General features: G+C 39.1%; 1 protein-coding gene across 1 annotated transcript in view; it reads left to right on the top strand.

Annotated features, from left to right (window-relative positions):
* Positions 1-1,846: 1,846 nt before the first annotated feature.
* The window catches only part of sox2 (SRY-box transcription factor 2), a 187,163-nt gene continuing 170,141 nt past the window's right edge, over positions 1,847-18,868 (top strand). Inside the window, exons 1-3 of the transcript XR_005697976.1 lie at positions 1,847-1,978; positions 10,392-10,713; positions 10,981-11,044. The gene's annotated coding sequence lies outside the window, so the exon portion shown is untranslated. The remainder of the gene's footprint in view (positions 1,979-10,391; positions 10,714-10,980; positions 11,045-18,868) is intronic.

The following is an 18,868-nucleotide window of genomic DNA, read 5'->3' as shown; positions in this document are numbered from 1 at the left end:
GCTTTGCAACAGCAGACATCCTGAAAGATCCCAGAAGACAATTAAAGTGTGTGATGGCTGAATTATTTTTATGGTTAAGAAAAATAACTTCAGAGCATCTAACCAAGTCAAGAACAATCTTGAGGAGGCAGATGTATCACTGTCAAAGTCAAGAGATGTCCTCATGAATGGAAAGTTTGCAACAAGGCCTTGAACAACTAGAGGGTTCTGGAAAAAAAGTATTTTTGGACAGATGAAACCAAGATGAGCTTGTACCAGAATGATGGAAAGAGAAGCACACGGTGAAGAAGAGAAACAGCTCATGATCTGAAGTGTACAATATCATCTGTCAAACATGGTGGAGGCAATCTTATGATTTAACAATGTATGGCTGCCAGTGGTACCAGACCATTGGTGTTTATTGATGATGTGACTGCTGATAGAAGTATCAGGATGAACTGTGAAGTGTACAGGGCTATACTGTCTGCTCAGATTCAGCCAAATGCTGCAAAACCCATCAAACAGCAGTTGGTAGCACAAATGGATCATGACCCAAAGCATACTTCAAAAGCAGCCCAAAAGTTTCTCAAGGTAAAGAAATGGAATATTCTTTGATGGCCCTAATCAGTCACTTGATCTCATCCCAACAAAGCGTGCTTTTCAGTTACAAGCCTGAATACAATACTGGATACAAGACAATCACAGAGAGACCCACAAACAAGCAGCAGCATTTTTTTTTTCAAGCCTCTTAAAATGGAAGCCATATATAGAAGTGGCTTTCATTTACTAAACAGCTGGTCCAATACTTTTGTTAAACCCTTTAAATTAAAGCTGAAAATCTGAGTTTTTATCATACCTTGAAGACTATTTAAAACTGACAGTGGTGGTGTACAGAGGATAAATTACAAAAATGATGCCATTGCTCGGATAAAACTTATTATGACAGTTACAATACAGCTAGACTAACAGCATGAGCAGACATAACACAAAACTAATAGTCTCATTTTGTGTAGACTACAGTGGAGGATAAAGGCTACAGCTGTATGCTACGCTGTGGTATATAGAGGCACCCTGGCTTTGGGTGACGGCTAGTTGTAGCACAGAAGATACTGTGAACATCTGCAGAGAGTCTGCAAGGAGCAATTTAAAACCGAACATGCCCCGCTGCGTTTCTCCCACCATTGGGCTGAAACATGACGGCAGGCAACACAATGGGACAGTGAAGGGCCTAATTATTGCCCCTATCATTTGCATAATTACAATGTTTTTTTCTAAAGCAGGGGCAGTATAGAAATTGTAAATTGTAGTGGACTAGCTGTCTTTCCTTAGTGAAAGTCATATTTAAATGGAGAGAGCCTTTTCTGCTAGCCAGGCAGCCAGGCAGCCAGGCTCAGGCAAGAGGTCCCAATCAGCCAGCCTCACAGACTGCTCATTCAATAGGATTTAAAAAGCCAACTGTGTGGAGAAATGAGAGTTTTGCCCCCCAAATCATATGGAATTACAGTGCTGGTTGCATATGGGGGGAGCCAGTGGAAGGCACAAAAGCCCACAGGAAGCAGCTATTTCTGTGTGTTTTATTAACCCAACCAAGCAATTTAATTCTTTTGTTCGGGGGAGTTCTACTTCATTGATTAACAAAAGCGGGGATATAATTTTTTCAGCCCCTTTTGAAAAGCCTGAAATGTCAAGCCTTTTAAAGGAGATTATTCTGCCTGTGTGCGATGAATAGAGCCCAGAGTAACCTTTTGTCTACAATTAAATATTCCAGCATAAATATAAAAGAAAATCAGAGATGGGGAAGATTGAGTCAGGAGAGATTGGAGAGGTAGATCCTCTGCCCGATAGTGGCAACAGCCTGGCTCTAATTAGATATGCCAGGCGGGCTGTGAGCAGTCACTCTCCACAGCACGCCGAGAGAAGAGGCAGCCTGAGAGAAGAGGACAGAGGAAACCTATCTGCTCATCTGTCTGTCCAGCGCCTTCCTCTGGGCATCCACAAGGTATTTCAGGAGACTTTGTTTTGTTTTGTTTTCCGCCGTTATTTGTTTTCCCGACATCTTAGCTGCCAGAGAGGAAGAGTCTAAAAGGCAATGCCTTCTGGGAACTGCATAAGTAGATAGGGCTGAATGGGGGAAAAAAGTTGTGAGATTGTTTGTGATTGTGAGGAATGATTAGGATGACAATAAGATACTTTAGGGACAAAGAGTGGGTTTTTTTGGCACTCTGGAGGTAGACAGTGAGGCTGTCTGAAGGAGATGAAGAGGGATGATATTAAGTTTTGTATCCCTGCAGTGCTGCATTTGATTGTGTTTTGTGAGTTGCAGTTGGACTTGGCATTTGCATTGTGCACTTAGTAGGCTGCAGTGTACAAGGTGACCTGCATGCTTTGATAGGAAAGCCGTGTGTTTATTCCTTACGGAAACATACATCCGGTGATAAAGTTCTGTCATTAGCTGATTAGAAGTTTGTGCAAATAATCAGATGCTTTCCTCTAAGTCGCACAGTTGCATGTAGTTCTGCTGGTTCAATTTGTGCTGAGCCGGTGCTAGTTAAAGTCAGGTTATAACCTGCTGTCAGCAGATTATTTTCCTGTCCAATCATTTTCTGGAGTGACTTCATTAGAACGACACCATTTCAGTAAGTAGGCGTGGTGCTTCTTCTTTTGGCTTTTTGACATCATGTGGTCATACATGGGACACTTTTTGACACAATTTTGATTTCTTTTTTAAAAAAAGCCTCGTGTTTCCTCGATTTAACCTGATGCTTGATGTGTAAAGTTCTACAGTTTGTCTTCATACAAGCAAATTACTTTGAAATGAAGTGCTGCTGTGATCTTTGAACCACTAAAAATAGATTCTATCGTCACTATAGAAAGGCGCTCAGAGGAATGTATTAGAGGAATTTGTTTAAAAAACAAACAAACAAAAAGAATATGACTAGTGGATTGTATTTCATGTGAAAACATTGCCACACAATTCTGAGATATGAAAAGCAGTATTTTTGAAGGTTTGTTGCTGGAGATAAAAAAGCCGAAATATATCAGAGTGCAAGGAGGAACACCCTGGAGAGCCTTTCAGCTACAAAAATCATGCAACAGTTTACACAGTGAAAAAGAAAGAAGGCAGTTGCTTTAATGGCCTACACACAGTTGAGCAATTCAGTAATAATTACAACTGTGAGTTAAGTTTGTGGTGGTGAGCGTGGCGTTGACTCTGCCTGGAAAATAGATGCAACAGGCTCTCTAGGCCAGTCAAATGACTTGATGATGTCATCGTTCTGTGTTGCTGCTCCTTCCTCACTGTTTTAAGTTCTTTCATCTTTAAGTTCTCTATGAAGGTGAAATATGTCTTTTTGCATCAAGCAAGTTGAGAATGTTCATCTTTTGTGTAAAAAGCTGCTTTTCTTCCTCTGGTTTTCCAGTCAGGATGCCCCAGAAAGACATTGTGACTTTTTGCTTTTGTGCCAAGCTTAATTCAGAAGTAGTCACTCCATGGAAGTACCCATCGCATATACTTTTTTTTATACGAGGAGTTTAGAATGAAATCAAACTAGATGAGCTTTCAGGGGAAAGACATTTTTTATGTACTAGATTAAAAAAAAATGAATGTATAGAAAACTACAAAAGAAGTCTTTTAAATATTAACAGGTTTAATGAGTCTTGTCTTTTTGGGAATGATAAATGATAACCATGATGAACACAGTGTGAGTCACCAACACGTTCACAAATGTTTATTCAGCTACTGTGTTGATGATAAATGAAGCCCTCCCTCGTTCAAACAGTGTCTCACAGATTGTATACTGACAGAGCGCCAGCCTGGCGTTAACTGGTGACATGTTGGTCCCAGCTGATGAACTCACAGTGTGCCTCTTGAGATGATTTACCTTGTGTTTGAATGTGAGTCTGATAGATTTCTAAGAAAATCCTGTTTCTGTACTGAACAAAAGCTTCGCCTCACCTGACGCGATGTTACATCTTTTATTTCCGACACAACAGCAGTGCTTGAAAGTGTTTTTTCTTAGAATAGCATCAAATCAAACCTGAGAAACACTGTCCCACTTTAGTTTCACTCCTTTAAATAGACATGCAAAGGTCCATGTGGGCTTGCTGTCTCAGAATATTAACTATTATTAATATTCATTTATTGACGCAGGCATTTGGTTAGATAGTAAATACTGTATTCTGATGAATATAACAGTCTCCTATATTTCATACAGTTTGAGGTATGCATATCAGACAGTTAGCAAGACATAGTCATTTTTATGGTAACATGAAAAGTCAGCATTTTTTAACAGAAAGTTTTTGGATCCAGGCTGTTTGTAAAGCAGTCAGTTGTATCTACCAAATTCATCGAGGTTAACATAATTCATCTATGTGTGTGTCTTGTTTCAGGTTATTTGTTTGATGTGTGGCCCCTCAATAACAATCAGCATGTTCTTCTGGAAAAAAAACCCCAAAACATACTGTCCACCCCTGTTGTACCTTGTGCTGTATTCAGGATATTTTCTGAATATTTGTTTTTTCCGATCTGTCCTGTTCACTCCATTGATCATCAACTCAGTGCAATGAACATGTTTCTTAAAAGAAACACAGGAAGCACAGTAAAATATATTTGATTCCCTCGAATTATAGTTTATGGTACTGTCCATCCCTCGTTGAACAGTGGCTGCTTTTTCACTCGTTTTCAGTGCAGTCCTTGGATCTTAGCCCACAACTTGCTATATCTCAGCATGGTGTGCAGTGTGTTCCTGAAACTTCTGAGCAAACTGGACAAGTGAAAGACAAATACAAATGTGACAGGCAAACAGTATGTGAAGGTCATGTTCTTAAGAATTAGGAAAAAATCCTGTAGAGACCTGACAAAGGGCCTGAGCAGTGTAGCTGGCCCTTCAGTTGATCCAGCTTCTGTTTGCTGATGATTCATCAGAAATGATCTCAGCGGAAGGGTGGAAGAAGGGAAACATGACCGGAACCAAAAACTGGACTGAAAATCATTGGCAATAGTTCTTATGTAGCAGTGAAATCCAATTTTGAAATTCTGGGTTCTAATTGTTAATATTATCTACCATGCTATACATACCAGGAAGGAGGTACAGCTGTGAGTGTCTACAGCCATCTATAAAACACGGTGGAGGCTCTGTCGTGGTTTTGGGCTAATTTCTGCCAGTGGTCTTGAAGATGCTGTCATAACTGATGGAACTATGAATGCACAAACGTACCGTCAGGTTTTGATCAACCCTGCACTGCCATCTGCGGAGCATCTGATTGACAATAACTTTATTTTTAAGCATGAAAGTATCAGTACATATCGGTAAGCATCAAATACAGTGCTAATACATACTGTGCTTTCATTTATCTTTGCAGATTTGAGTAAAGTGTTGCAACTATTTTCTGTTTTCCTGACATATAAAGAAATGAGGGGGAGCTCAAAACCTTTGCACAGTACTCTTCTAAACTTTTCTAAACCCTCTTGCATTTACCTAACATCAAGCAAGCCTTTACCAGGAACTGCCCCATATTCAAATCTGTTACCAACCCTGTTTTAATCTTAATCTTAACAGTCAACAGAAATACTAAACTAAGCTCTGCAAGAAGTGTACAACATGAAAAAACCCATCTTTGGGTGTTTTTTAATCATTTTTTCTATGATTGTGAGAACACCCTGGTCCTTATAAGTAATGAAGCACACAACACACACACACTTACAACAGTGGGCCTGTGCTCAAGCAGTACTAACACACATGCATAAATCTAATGTCACCTCTATTCCAGCAGCCTGTTTGTTCCCAGAGGGCATCTTCAGAGCTTTGGAGGGCTGATTGGAGGAGACAGCAGTAATGACTGCAGGTCAGGAGGTCACAGCCCTGTTATGATAACTAAATTCTGGGGTCAAACGCTTTAACGGCAGCCCGCTGTGACTGCTGATGATGCCCCGATAACAGCAGATGAATAATACACTGTTATTTGAACAGTTTAAATCAGAATTAAATCAAGATTCATTCATAAATTGAATTTTCTTCTTGCTCAGTTGTCATGCCTCAAGTACGCCAACTCGGTAACCCTGACTGACCCAAATATAAGCTTTTTTTTGGAAAGTTATTTTATTTTATCATGCATTTAATTTGAAAATATTACAGTGGAAGAATTTTGAATGCTCACAGAAAATACGTTTGTGTATGGTTATAGACAGCAAATCAAGCAGAACATTTCAAAAACATACAATTTTGTTCTAATAGTTGCCAGTTACTCTGCAGACAGAAAACAAAACTGCAAAATACCTCACCATGTTCTTTTATCAGAAGACAAACCAAGGTCATTTGATTGCCTTTTAACTTTTTAATTTTTCTTTCTCTTTGTTACAGACTTTCTTTCTTTCTTTCTTTCTTTCTTTCTTTCTTTCTTTCTTTCTTTCTTTCTTTATTTATTTATTTATTTTACACCAGAGTAGTTATTTGAATCAAGGCTGGTTGTAAAGTGGTCAGTTTTATCTACCAAATTCATCAAGTTTACACATTTTCTGTACAAGGCCAAATAGTCTTTAAACATTGTGTAAAATCCTATAATTAGATTAAATATCAGAGACATAGTAAAAATAAAGTTAGTGAGATTTATTACATAATCTGAATTTTATACCAGTGCCAGTGCAGGTTCTTAGTAAGGAGTTACTTTAGTGCAGTTCTTTTCTCATATGCACAACACATGGTTATTGTTCTACAGAATAATCAAACTGGGACTTAGACAGTACCAGTGACTGTAGAAAACTGTTTTCTAAAGTCATTGGATGGTACTAAATGAAATAGATATACATTTTTTTAAAAGTGTCTTTTATTTCCACATTTTTGACCATTAATGCTAGAAATTGTGTTTGAAATGTTGTCGACCACACAGTCATCATCTCTCTACATCCCCGAGCACACATGGAAACATTCAAACACGTACAGTAGGCAGGTAGTCAGACATACAATATTGGCACACTTACTTCTACAGAGAGTCAGAGCACATGTATAAATCTGGCATAATGCTGATTTTTACTTTCCCCAAAGAGGACTGCTAGCTTGGCAGAAAGGAAACAAGAATTATTCAATCAAAAAGCTCTCCTTCCATATCCAGATTTGACTCCAGCCACATAAAGCTGGCCGCATAATCCTTTTATCAAACCTTCCGATGCAATATTTTTATTGGAAATGCCCAGAGAGAGAAATAATATTAAGGTCACTTCTATATCTAGTTTATTTTTTTTTCCTTAGAAAAAAAAAATCAGCGCTGCCTTCCATTTTTATCTTGAGACAATAATTACTTCAGGTTTGCGGATGGAGACCTAACTGCTGATTATGAAGGTTCTCTGCCCACTAAGGGAATCTCTGTCTTCATCAGTAATAACAAAATCAAATTGCCCTCATTAAAAAAAAGTGTGTGCATGTGTGTGTGTAGAGTTGGGGGGGGGGTCCACTGTGGTGATCCTTGGACAGGCAGGTTGAGGGAAAATGTAGTCGGTCAGCTGGTGATGTTGGCTGCTACTACTAATATCTCTAAAGTGGTAGATATGGAAGCTGTGAGAGCTGCTATTCTGTCCTGTCAGCGTTTCACAGCTTTATATCTGTGCTCGCCAAAGCTCAGTGGGCTGAGCTTGGTGTGTGCAGCCAGTGGGGTTTTTGCTGGACTGAAACCATTTTCTCTACTGGAAGAAAATTATCTCCTTTTCTACTACCTCCTTTGCTTCCAAGGGGTGTTTTGATTGTTTTCTGTTTCCTTCCTGGTGTGAATATAGCTGATAACTTACAGGTATACGTGTAGCTGTTAGATGTAGCCCATACGGAAAAGAAATAGTAAAAACTTATATGTGATTACTCATGAAAGTGGCCACTTTCGCATTACTTTCATACATTGTTTTAGTAAGTATCCAAAACATACAAGTTTCATTATATAATTTTTCAAGGGATCTTATATCTGTTTTCACACTTATATGCTTTTCATACAAGTTTCACACAAGACAGATACAAACTTTATAAGATTTATATATATCTTTTCCATATGGGAGGTGAGCATCTATTTGTATGTACACCTGGCTGGAAAAAAATTGGATAACTATCCGTACATATAGGCTCAAAACATGTGAACCATCTGAGAAGTTGTATTCAGTAATAATTTGTAAAACTGTCTGATCCAAGTCTCTCTTGCACAGTCTATCCTTTCTCCATGCTCTTGCCTCCAACCCATCAAGGCAGACGGCTGCCTCTCCCTGACCCTGGTTCTGCTGGAAGTTTCTTCCTGTTAAAAGGGAGTTTTTTCTTCCCACTGTCGCCAAGTGCTTGTTCATAGAGGGTTGTCTGATTATTAGGGGTTTCTCTCTATTACTGTAGGATCTTTAACCTATAGTATAAAGCACCTTATATAACGTTTTGTGTGTGACACGTGGCAGGTGAAGTGAACAAAATGTCTGGCAGCCTCTTTTATATGATTTATTTTGCTAGATTTGGATTCAAAAAATGTTTTATATAGCATGGAGACATTAACTCCATGGGGTTTGGCTACAGTTACTTTCATATTGGTCTTGAATTACTGTTAATAAGCTGTACGACTGTAGCAAATCATAACGTCACACTGCTTAAGTGCTAACATGAGAAAAAAAGCACATCAAGCACAGATTTGTTGAGTTTTTAGCATTGCTAGAGACTTTTTTGTAAAAGACGGATGATTCCTGATGCTAGTCAGCTGTAGCCATGATAAGAACAGTTCATTCACCTGTTGGCTTATTTCAGTCGTATGTTCCTGAGAGATGGAGTGGTTCAGTAGCTGTGGAGTAGCTCAGTGTGAAGCCGGTCTTTTGTATCAGACACAAGGAAAAACAAAAGGTTCTGCTGTACAACACAACAACGGACAAAGACTGAAATAATGCCCATAAAAGATGCCACTTTTGGCTGTCTGACCTCAGTAATGGCTGCTACTCTATCACACTGATGGAATGATGCAGCCTGCGACCTGGAAATTGATGTCTGGTCAGTGGATCTGAGAATTAAGTGGCTTCTCTCCATTAGACTTTCTGACCGGAGTGGCCATGTAAGGTCCCAGACTGTGTCTTCATCTGGGTGGACTGGTAATGGGAAAACAAGTCATAGTTCACTCTGCTGCATAGGTGTATGTTTGTGTTAGGGAAAAAAATCCAACAGCTACAGAGCTGCGTGTGTGTCTGTGTGTTTGTGTGTTTGTGTGTCTAGAGAGCTATGATTATCCGCTGGAGGAAAACAAGTGCAGAGTGAGGGGTCCATTGTGGAAACAGGATTATAGCCTGTGAGGGAGAACAGAACAGTCTCTGCTTTGTGTTAATGTGCAGTGTTTTCAAGTATAATGTAAATAACAGCAGATGAATAATTTGAGTTCTGTGCGAGAGTGTGTGTGTGTGTGTTAGTTGATGATTTAAATAGTGAGTGTGTCTCATTAGTTTTTTTCTGCTGAATATGCAAACCTTGTTGTCTTGGAATGCAGGCCCAGGGCATGTGGTTATTAATATGACAGCATGCACACACACATATGCGCGTGTGTGTGTCTGTATAAGTAAACACTTCCACAATCAGACATCATTTAGTTTGTTTTGATCAAGGTGTACAACCCAGAGAGAGCACAGAGACAAGAAGAGCGAAAGAAAGGAAGAGAAAGAGAAGGCAGACTTTTCTTTCTAAGAGTTCCCCCATGTCAGTCGTGTAAGAAAGCCACCAAACCAATAATTTTGTCAAGTTCTTTTTTTAGCGGAGCGGCTGAAGCGTCTTTGGATTGCCACACGTATAAAGGCAGCCCATATAAAGCCATTCACAGCACTGAATGAACACGCCATCTGTGGGGCTTTCTTATTTCCTCTTCTCTTTTCTTCGCCTCCTTTTTCAAGCCTTGTAATCAAATTTGAGCAAAATCAAATGGCGGGAGGATAGAGGGAGAGCAGTGGGGGGGAGGAGGGGGGAGGAGGGTTCAATGAAAGTACCTTTTGTTGGTCTGAAACGAGCAAGTAATTTACAAAATGCCCTCCCTTTGTGCAGGGGGCTAAGGGAAGAAAGAAATCAGTAGCTTTTAGAAGCTAGGCCTTGCGCTGCGACGGGCAAGATAATGAAAGCCGTCTTGTGTTTGTGGGCTAGAGAGCATCTCAAAGGCAGACCAGGCCCCGGCTCAGGGTTAGCTCGGCTGCTGGAAAAAAAAAAGGAAGAAAAAAAAAAGAAACCCTACAACACTCTCCTCTGTGCATGCGTGTGTGTTTGTGTGTTTGGCAAAGAGCGGCAAAACAGGACTGCTGTGCCCGACTACTCTTGGCAGAGACACTCTGAGGAACAGGCAGAGTTGTCGATGCTGAGGAGAGAAGAGGAATGAAAGAATGACTTCAGTGGCTACGGGTGGTGCTTCATCTCCTCTTACCTGTTGTCCTGTCGCAGGTGCATCTGGCCGGCCCTACATACAGAGGTGGCAACACCTCCGCAGAGGAGTCTGGAGCTGGAGAAGAAGAAGAGGAAGAGGAGGAGGAGGAGGAGGAGAAGAGAAAACATCCTGCAGGGATCATTGTGCTGAAGGATTACGAGGGGCAGGCAGAGGATTTGAGCTCGCTGGTATCATGTTGCATCCTTCTGTTCCTCTGCTTCCACATCACGGGAGCTCAGCACCTGACTGGTGAAGGGACAGTCAGCCTTTACCTGCGTGGACCTGCTACGTTATTACCTAAGTGACACCTGGTTAGATCGCTCCCAGGGATTATTACAGGTCAGATCATTTGCAACATTTAACTTCTGTTTGTGCAAAAACTAAATTAGTCAAACTTGTTATGAGAGTAAACGGAAACTAACTATATTAAACATATCTAGAAGCCATTCATCTGCGTAGATATGACAGATGTCTACAGTGGAATAATAAGTTGTTACACGTTATATACTTAACAGCGTTACTAAAAGTTGTAATGACCACATTTGTCCTAAGAAGTTGTTGTAAGGTTATGTTTAAATGTGTGATGGGTGTTTGTGTGGCCTACAGACTCCATCCTGGTTGACAGTGAGTGGACTGATACCTGAAGACACCACCTGAAGTGCAACTCATGGTGAGTCAGGACAAAATATGTAACGGGTTTCTCCTGCTTCCTACACACACACACACACACACACACACACACACACACACACACACACACACACACACACACACACACACACACACACACACTATTCTCACCTTTTAATCAGCTGTTTGTCTGCGTGTGCCTAAAGCAGCCATTGCCTCTTTGCTCCATGCTTGTCTTCATCTTACAAATCTTACATTTGAAGTGCCTGAATTATAGTGAAGATAATTAATGAATTTCATATGAACTATATTAGATTCTTCTCTTTGTGTGTGTGTGTGTGTGTGTATTAGCTTAAAAAGCCTTTAAAGTTTTCAGATAGAAGAGGTGTTACATTAAAGTAACCGTCAAAGTGTTATTCTGATATGGCTTTGAACATCTTGGACCTTCGTACTCCTCATTTTGTTCTCTGCATTGAAGTCTAGAATTCTCACACTGTCAGTGAAGCCAGAGAAGATCGGCATAAGTGAAGGAAAACTAATCTGAGCCACCTGTCTAAGTTAGAAATCACATGACATAATTTTTAATTGCAAAAATTGTGTTTGATTACAGACTCACTCCTTGTGTCAAGAAAGTAGTGCATGTTTATACCGCTGAAAACACAAGCGGATTTTTGTTGTCAGTGAAACTACCTCAGAACCTTTCTCTGCCCCTGCTTCCTCTTGTATAGAAGAAAAACGAACAGTACAGTGAAAATAAATGAATACAATTATTAGCAAAACAATCACAAAGTCGGACATTAGAAGATTAAGACTAGAATGAATGATGTCATCAGGTGCTGACCTTCTGACCATAAAATGGGACACACCCAAATAAAACATGAGTGAGAATTATACATTTTTGCACATCCTAATTTATAGTGTTTGCTGTCTTACTCTTAGGTACACTGACCTTATTTAAAAGTCGAATGCTATTTTTTCACATTATTTCATACTTGTACTCCACTGTAGCTCAGAGACATTTTTTTTATATACCTTTTACTTGACAGCCATTGGTTGGTTATTTCGTAGAAGCTGACCAGCAGTTTGAACACACATGTGAGTCCAGTGTGTGTGTATTTACGTGTTAGATAAAGAAACGTTTAGGATCTGCAAACTTCTCCCAACATCTCTTATTTTGTAGAAGATTTTGCAATATTATTTAGTTGTTTTTATATGTAGCGGCACCAGGGTTTGTCTTTAGTTGGTGTCATGAGTACAACGTGTTTGTGTGTTACTCATCTAAGTGTAGGTTCAGATTTATAAATGAAAGCTAAGCCGTGCAATGCAGAATGACCATATATACGAAGCAGCAGTGGTGGAATGTGCAAGTGGGAGGCTGGAGGTTAGTTGTCATGTTTATCAAATATGTGAACCAACTTCATTTGTTATTGTCTATCGATACATTGAGCAGTTAAGCAGTTTATTAATATATTAAGCAGTTTCCTGCCACATCTGTATTAAAGCACAGAATGATATTCCATTAAATTGTTATTCGCAGGTGCTCCTGTTGTTTTAGAAGAAATGGATTGAAATGTATCTATGCCATTTAACAGTGTTACTGATCATGCAAAGTGGTTTACATTTAAATAGCGCTTTATTAAATGCACTTGAAGCACTTTACCTGTGTCAAATCCACACCACCACCCTTAGCATCTGCAGTTAAAATAAAACATGCATGTCTTTGGATGGTGGATAGGCACAGAGAAAACATTAAACTTAAACTTAAAGACCCAACAAGGTTCAGACACAGACTCCACTTACTGTGAGACCGACTGATATTGGGTATCTGAGGCCATTATAGACTGATCAGCCAATAGTATCATTATGTATACACCTATGTGCATACATCCATACATACGTAACCTTACAGGACTGATTGATACTGTTAAATATTGATGCACAGAGAGCAGAGGGTATTGTTAAGAATGATGTTAGAGCTGCTTTGCTAGACAATCTATGTGTTGACACCTTTTTAAAATATCCCAAGCATTTGTTTGTACACTCCTGTATCAGCTGAACAATACATTGACCTGTCTAGAGAGCACAGTAGTGTAAAGAAACACCTGAGTGTCTTAAAAGCAAGGGCATTTTAGATGTGTTGTTTTGCCAGTTGAAATTCAATCAACTGTAATGTAAAACTGAGTGAAACATCAAATCTTTGCTTGCAAGACTGCAAAGAGAAGTTTTGTTTTGTGCTTTCGCCTAAAAAAAGCTCAAAATTGTCAAAACTACTGTTGCTTTATAAAGCTTGTAAGTGCAGACAAAATGTAAAATCATTTATAATTAAGTGTATGGCTTATTGTCCTAAGGAGTTTTGCCATTCTGAATGTTAAATTAGAATATGTGCGATAGTTAAAATTTAATTTGGTTAATGCTGATTTACCTGAGTCAGTCACCCTGTTACAGAAGTTTCATGCTGTTATTTCTCCTCCTCCTCGTTTTTTTATTCAGGAAACAATAAACAAGCGAGCCACATTCAAATGAGCTGATTTCTCTGTTGGCATATTGAAATGTCAGAATTTGCACTGGAACAAATACGCTGGTTAAAATTCAATTGGAACAGAATGGGTAATGACCTATCTTGGTGTTGCCACACGCTAACAGGCAGAGTCCCAGACTGCCTGGAGGGTTACAGTCACTTAGTCACATGGCATGCATCAGCGCTTTGATTGTTACCGACACATCTCTGAGCCCCTGGCTCCCCAGCACAGGTGCGAGGATGCGGGGGTGAGGGGTTGGTGGGGTGGGTGAGTGCAGAGGAAGATAAGCATACCTTTTCACCATGCAGTCAAACTGTTTTTTTTAGATTTCATACAAATAAACAAAACATTTGACTTTACTAAAACGGTAAAGAAAAACAACAAAAAAGGTTCAAAAGATAATTTTTCTTTTTCATTTTGTATGATTTTTTATTTTTATCCATCTTGCAACTGATATGGGCACCTTATGTAAAACAGCAATTTCCTCTACACTGCTTGTGATGCACAGCTCTGGATTAAGTTGTTTAAAAGAGACATTAGTTTGCTGGATGGATTTAGTGTCGAGATGCAAGAGGGTTTTGGGTATTGTGCATTAGTCTCCTCTCTGAAGCTTCTGCATAAGAGGTAATGAATATATATGTGTATGTATATATGCATGTGTGTGTGTGTGTGTGTGTGCATGTGTGTGTGTGTGTGTGTGTGTGTAATTCCTATATCAAAAGGAATACAGAGAAACTCAGTAGAAATGGTAATTATAGGGAGGAAAATCTAACTTGATCAGAACTTCGCATCCATCTGTTAGCAGCACAACAGTAGTAGCATTTGGACTAATCATGACAGGCAAAACAGCTGAAACACAATCTGTAAACAGTAGCTGAGTTCCTTAAAAGTCATAGTAAATGATGAGAGTCGGTGTGCTCCCCAAGTGGATTGCAGCCATCAATAAAATGCTGTTATGAAGATGCTTGACGTTGACAGCATGTTGCTGAATTACGTTACCAGCTGACTTCTTCCTATAACTCTAAGAGGTCCACTGGGTTTACAGGTCTTTGAGCCCAAGCATCATTTTTATAACCTTTTATGAATCTTTATAACTCCATAAATGTTTTATGGTGCCTGTAAACATGAATCGTATGAAATAATTGTTTCATCTGTGATTCCAGTTGCTCCTTGTTATCTTTTCACCTCTTCCATCTGTTATTTTCAATTTGACCGCAGAAGCATCGCCTCTATTAAATCTCATGGGTTATTAATCTCCTTTAGGTTGGCAGTGTGTTGTGACCCGTACAGCTCCCTGAGGACCCTCTAATAACTGCTAATGGGCTGTTAAAGTAGTGGGCGGGGCCTGCGCCGCTCACGACTGGATGGCGAGGTCTCACTGCCAATTACAGCTGATCGAGCGGGAGAGGTTGAGGGTGTGAGTGAGACTGCACCTGCATGCATGTGTGTCTATGCGTGTCTGTCAGTCACACTCTTTTTCCACCCAGCTAGCTGTGAGTCATTAGCAGCAGCAGCTAGTCATTAAGCCCGTCATTTCCTCTGTCTGTCAGCTGACCTGCTGATTTGGACAGCTTCTATACTTAACCTATGAACTCGGATTCCCTTTCTTGTGAGGAGTGTGTGTGTGTGTGTGTGTGTGTGTGTGTTGCAGTGGAGGGCTGTGTGCAGAGCATGTTGTACAATCAATTAAAGGAGCCATATTTAATGTTGGGTACATGTGTTTGGCTGTGTGCCAGTCATTGCCATGTGTTTGGTTGAACAAAATTCTGTGAACATTAGTGGTTTCAGCGTGTTTTTTAAAAGTGTGTTACCAAACCTGAATTCAGGCAAGATCAAAGGCAATACAATGAACTGATTCCTTTAGATTTTTAATGATTTTAATGATGGAGTTGGCGTGATGTTTTAAATCCTCTCTTATAAACTGTTACGTTTTGCAGCTATTGCCATTATGTAAAGTGCTTCTATAAAAGGGGTAGAAGTAAAAAGATTACCTGAGACTCGGACTCTATAGCTTGTATTTTGAGTCACTCTACTTGTTCCCTAATGTGAGAAACTTTTGGCTTGCTTTTTAAAATCAAACAACTAGTGTGAGTAGATGTATAGAGTCTAATCTGTGTAAAACTGTGTAAAAGTAGCTGTATGGACTATGTGGTGTCTCTGTTGGGTTAAAATCTGAACCAAAGTACGCTAGAGAAGACAGCCATCATCGAAATGTGATTTTCTTGTAACTTTTGCTAGCCTTGTTTCTCTTGACTGTCTTTATACAAAGCATCATATCTCCACTGCCACATTCCTGTAAATACAGTCTAATTACTTTCAAGAATATGCTGCACTTTTACCAAATTTTATGTCTTTGCATAATAGTACTTTGAAAACCTGCTGCAGGGGAAAAAAATCATATCCTCCCTCACTAAAGTTTTGTACAGGTGTGTACTGTTCCCTTCATTTAAATATCTTCTAATACCTTCTGACTTCTCCACCGCTGGGATTAACCTTGTGCTACTTTGTCTTAACTGCTGCTTCGTGTAGCTCTCGGGGAGCTTCCTGGAGCCCTGCTAGTGGTGATAGAAGCAGAAATTAGGCAGCTTTCTGCCCCAAAGCTGCTGCATTAAGACAGCCCTCACCTTGGCCTGCGGGAGTCGCGGGAGTCGCATAGCTAATCCAAAAGCTAGCAAAGTCAGGCAGTCAGACCTTGAGCTAACTAAAGCTACCTCTTTGTCTTCCCAAGATAAGGTAATAGGGATACTAAGGGGTTAAGGTGAAGTTTTGTGGTTGTATTTCAGTTTCAGGTGCCACTTGTAATGGATGACCAGTGAATATCTCAGTAAATACAGGCTGTCAGGTAGAAGAGAAGGAATCATGGGGGTATTGTCTTAAGAGGATAAGGCAATGAGAAGCTTAGAGAGTTGTATCAGTGGACCAGGATGGGGAGACTTGCATAGTAATACCTGCTATCTAGATGTGACACCTGAGCTTGGCCCTTGAGTACAGTAGGCAGTGTTAATATTCCCTTTTGTCTTGTCCTGATAAGCTAATGAGGTTTATAGCGAAGGGTGATGGGAGTGTTAAGAGCTGCATTAGTGGACGGAGAGGAACAAACGAGAGCCAAGCTGTTAAAGCTCCTTGTTAGAGTCCGTAGGGCAGGTTTCAGCCCCATGTGTTGTCTTGTGCTGATAAGGAGCAGAGGACAGAAGAGGAACAGGTTAAAATTAGAGCTCAGAAGCGGGAATATTATGATCGACATGTCTTCTTTTCACATATGTAATTTCTGTTTTCTGTCTCTACACGTGCTTGTATGGATTGTTTTAAAAATATTTTTCAAACAACTTAACATACTTTCACATATAGTTTGCTGTTAATCACAGAAATGAAACAAAAGTGTTTGACAAGTATTTTTTTAAATGATAGCCACTTAAATTTGTAAAGGCTGTTGCACAGTATTTCCATACTACATTTGAGTCTAATATGACTAAATATAGCCACGACCAACTTTATGTATAGGAATGTATTTATCTTATATATTCAGCTTATAAGATTGGTTTAGCAAAGGCCATATTCAGGAAGCACAATAGTGACCATATCAGAGCTTAAAGTAAACACTAAGCTTATATCCATCAGGAGGCAGCAAACCTGTCTTCTAATAAAGAATAAAGTTGCTCCATAACTATTTATGGAGCCAAGTTAGTTTAAAAGTATTGCATGTGTCATGTGTCTTTTCAAACCTTTTTTCTGCTGGCCAAAGAATAAATTTAGTTAATGTTGAGTGTTTTCTTAACACCTATGTAATCCAGTTCTTTACCCTTTTCAGGCAGTCATTGCAAGTAAAAGCAAGAAGTGATCACATGTTTTCTGCTGCCTTGATTAGTGGATTAAAGGAGGAAAGTGCAGGACTCAAAGGTGGGATGAATAACAAAAAAACCCTTTATTCAGTGTTTAAAACAAACAAACAAACAAACCCACAAACAAACAAACAAACAAACAAACACACAAACAAACAAACAAACAAAAAAACAGAAATCCAAATCCGGACCTGGAATCAGGAAAACAAGGAGCACACAGTGGATGAGCAGACACAATGACAACAGTTAAACAGAAGGACTATTTAATTTTAATCTATTTATTTAAAAGGGACAATGCAGTTTAACATAGCCCAAGTACAAAACATGAAACTGATGTAACGCACATAAGTTTATAGCTATTGCTAATTTTCAACAATTGTCCCTTGTTGGGCTTACAATCAAAATAGATACATTTTACAAAATGTATCTATTTTGATTCATTTTGTTCATTGATTCATTTTGATTATTTTACAAAAACATACATTTTCATAAAACTAAATTACATCATAAATACAACTGCAATTAATAGACAATAAAATAAAATTAAAAATCATTAGTTAAAATGACTACATTTCTGATTTCCCTTCCCAAACTTTAACCTTCAATATAAAGGATCTGATGTCTGTAATCAATTTGATTTCGGTTGGAAGTGTGTTCCACAGATGGCAAGCCTTTATGGAAAAAGCTGACTGACCAAATGTAGATCTGCGATATAATATCTTGCAGTTGCCGTTCACCATGCTCCTAGTAATACGAATACTATCTTGTCTCTGGATGTATCTATTGAGACACTCTGGGGCCATCCTATTTATACATTTAAAGACTAATTTATGAAAACACAAATGATTAAAACTCTTAAAACTAAGTAGATTATATTTCTTCAAAATGTGACAGTGGTGCCACCGAACAGATTTTTTATCCATTATTTTTAAAGATTGGTTATATAAGGACCACAGGCTGAATTGCTGATGGTGCTGCTTGGGTCCAAACTGTCATACAATATGAAAAATGAGAGAATATCATAGAATGCATAAATATCTGAGCTGCTGAAGTGGGTATATAGTGCTTAAAACAATTCAGATTAGCCTTGACCGTCTTAGAAATCTTCTTTACATGCTTGTCAAATTTAAGATGTGAATCTAAAATTATTCCAAAAAACTCAAAATCTTTGACCTCCTTTATTTCTTTGTTCCTTAACTTGATTTTAAAATCATCAGATAAACTTCGTTTCCTAATAGAAAAACACATAGAAACTGTTCTTTTTAATTCAATACAAGATGATTATGTTTCAGCCATTGTTGGACATCATTTAGATGTACCGTTAAGGTGTCTGCTGCTTCGCCAAGTGACTTAGTTGGTATGTGTATAACTGCATCATCTGCATAAAGCTGGCAGCTAGCTTTTGGACAACTGGCAGGCAAATCATCTATAAACAAACTAAACAGCAATGGGCCAAGAACAGATCCTTGGGGAATACCGATTCTGTTTTCCAACATGGACGACTTT

The sequence above is a fragment of the Simochromis diagramma genome, unplaced genomic scaffold (assembly GCF_900408965.1).
Source record: "Simochromis diagramma unplaced genomic scaffold, fSimDia1.1 OVJJ01000553.1, whole genome shotgun sequence".
NCBI lineage: Eukaryota > Metazoa > Chordata > Actinopteri > Cichliformes > Cichlidae > Simochromis > Simochromis diagramma.
Note: the sequence above shows the minus strand (reverse complement) of the source record. Positions and strands in the feature narration are given on the sequence as shown.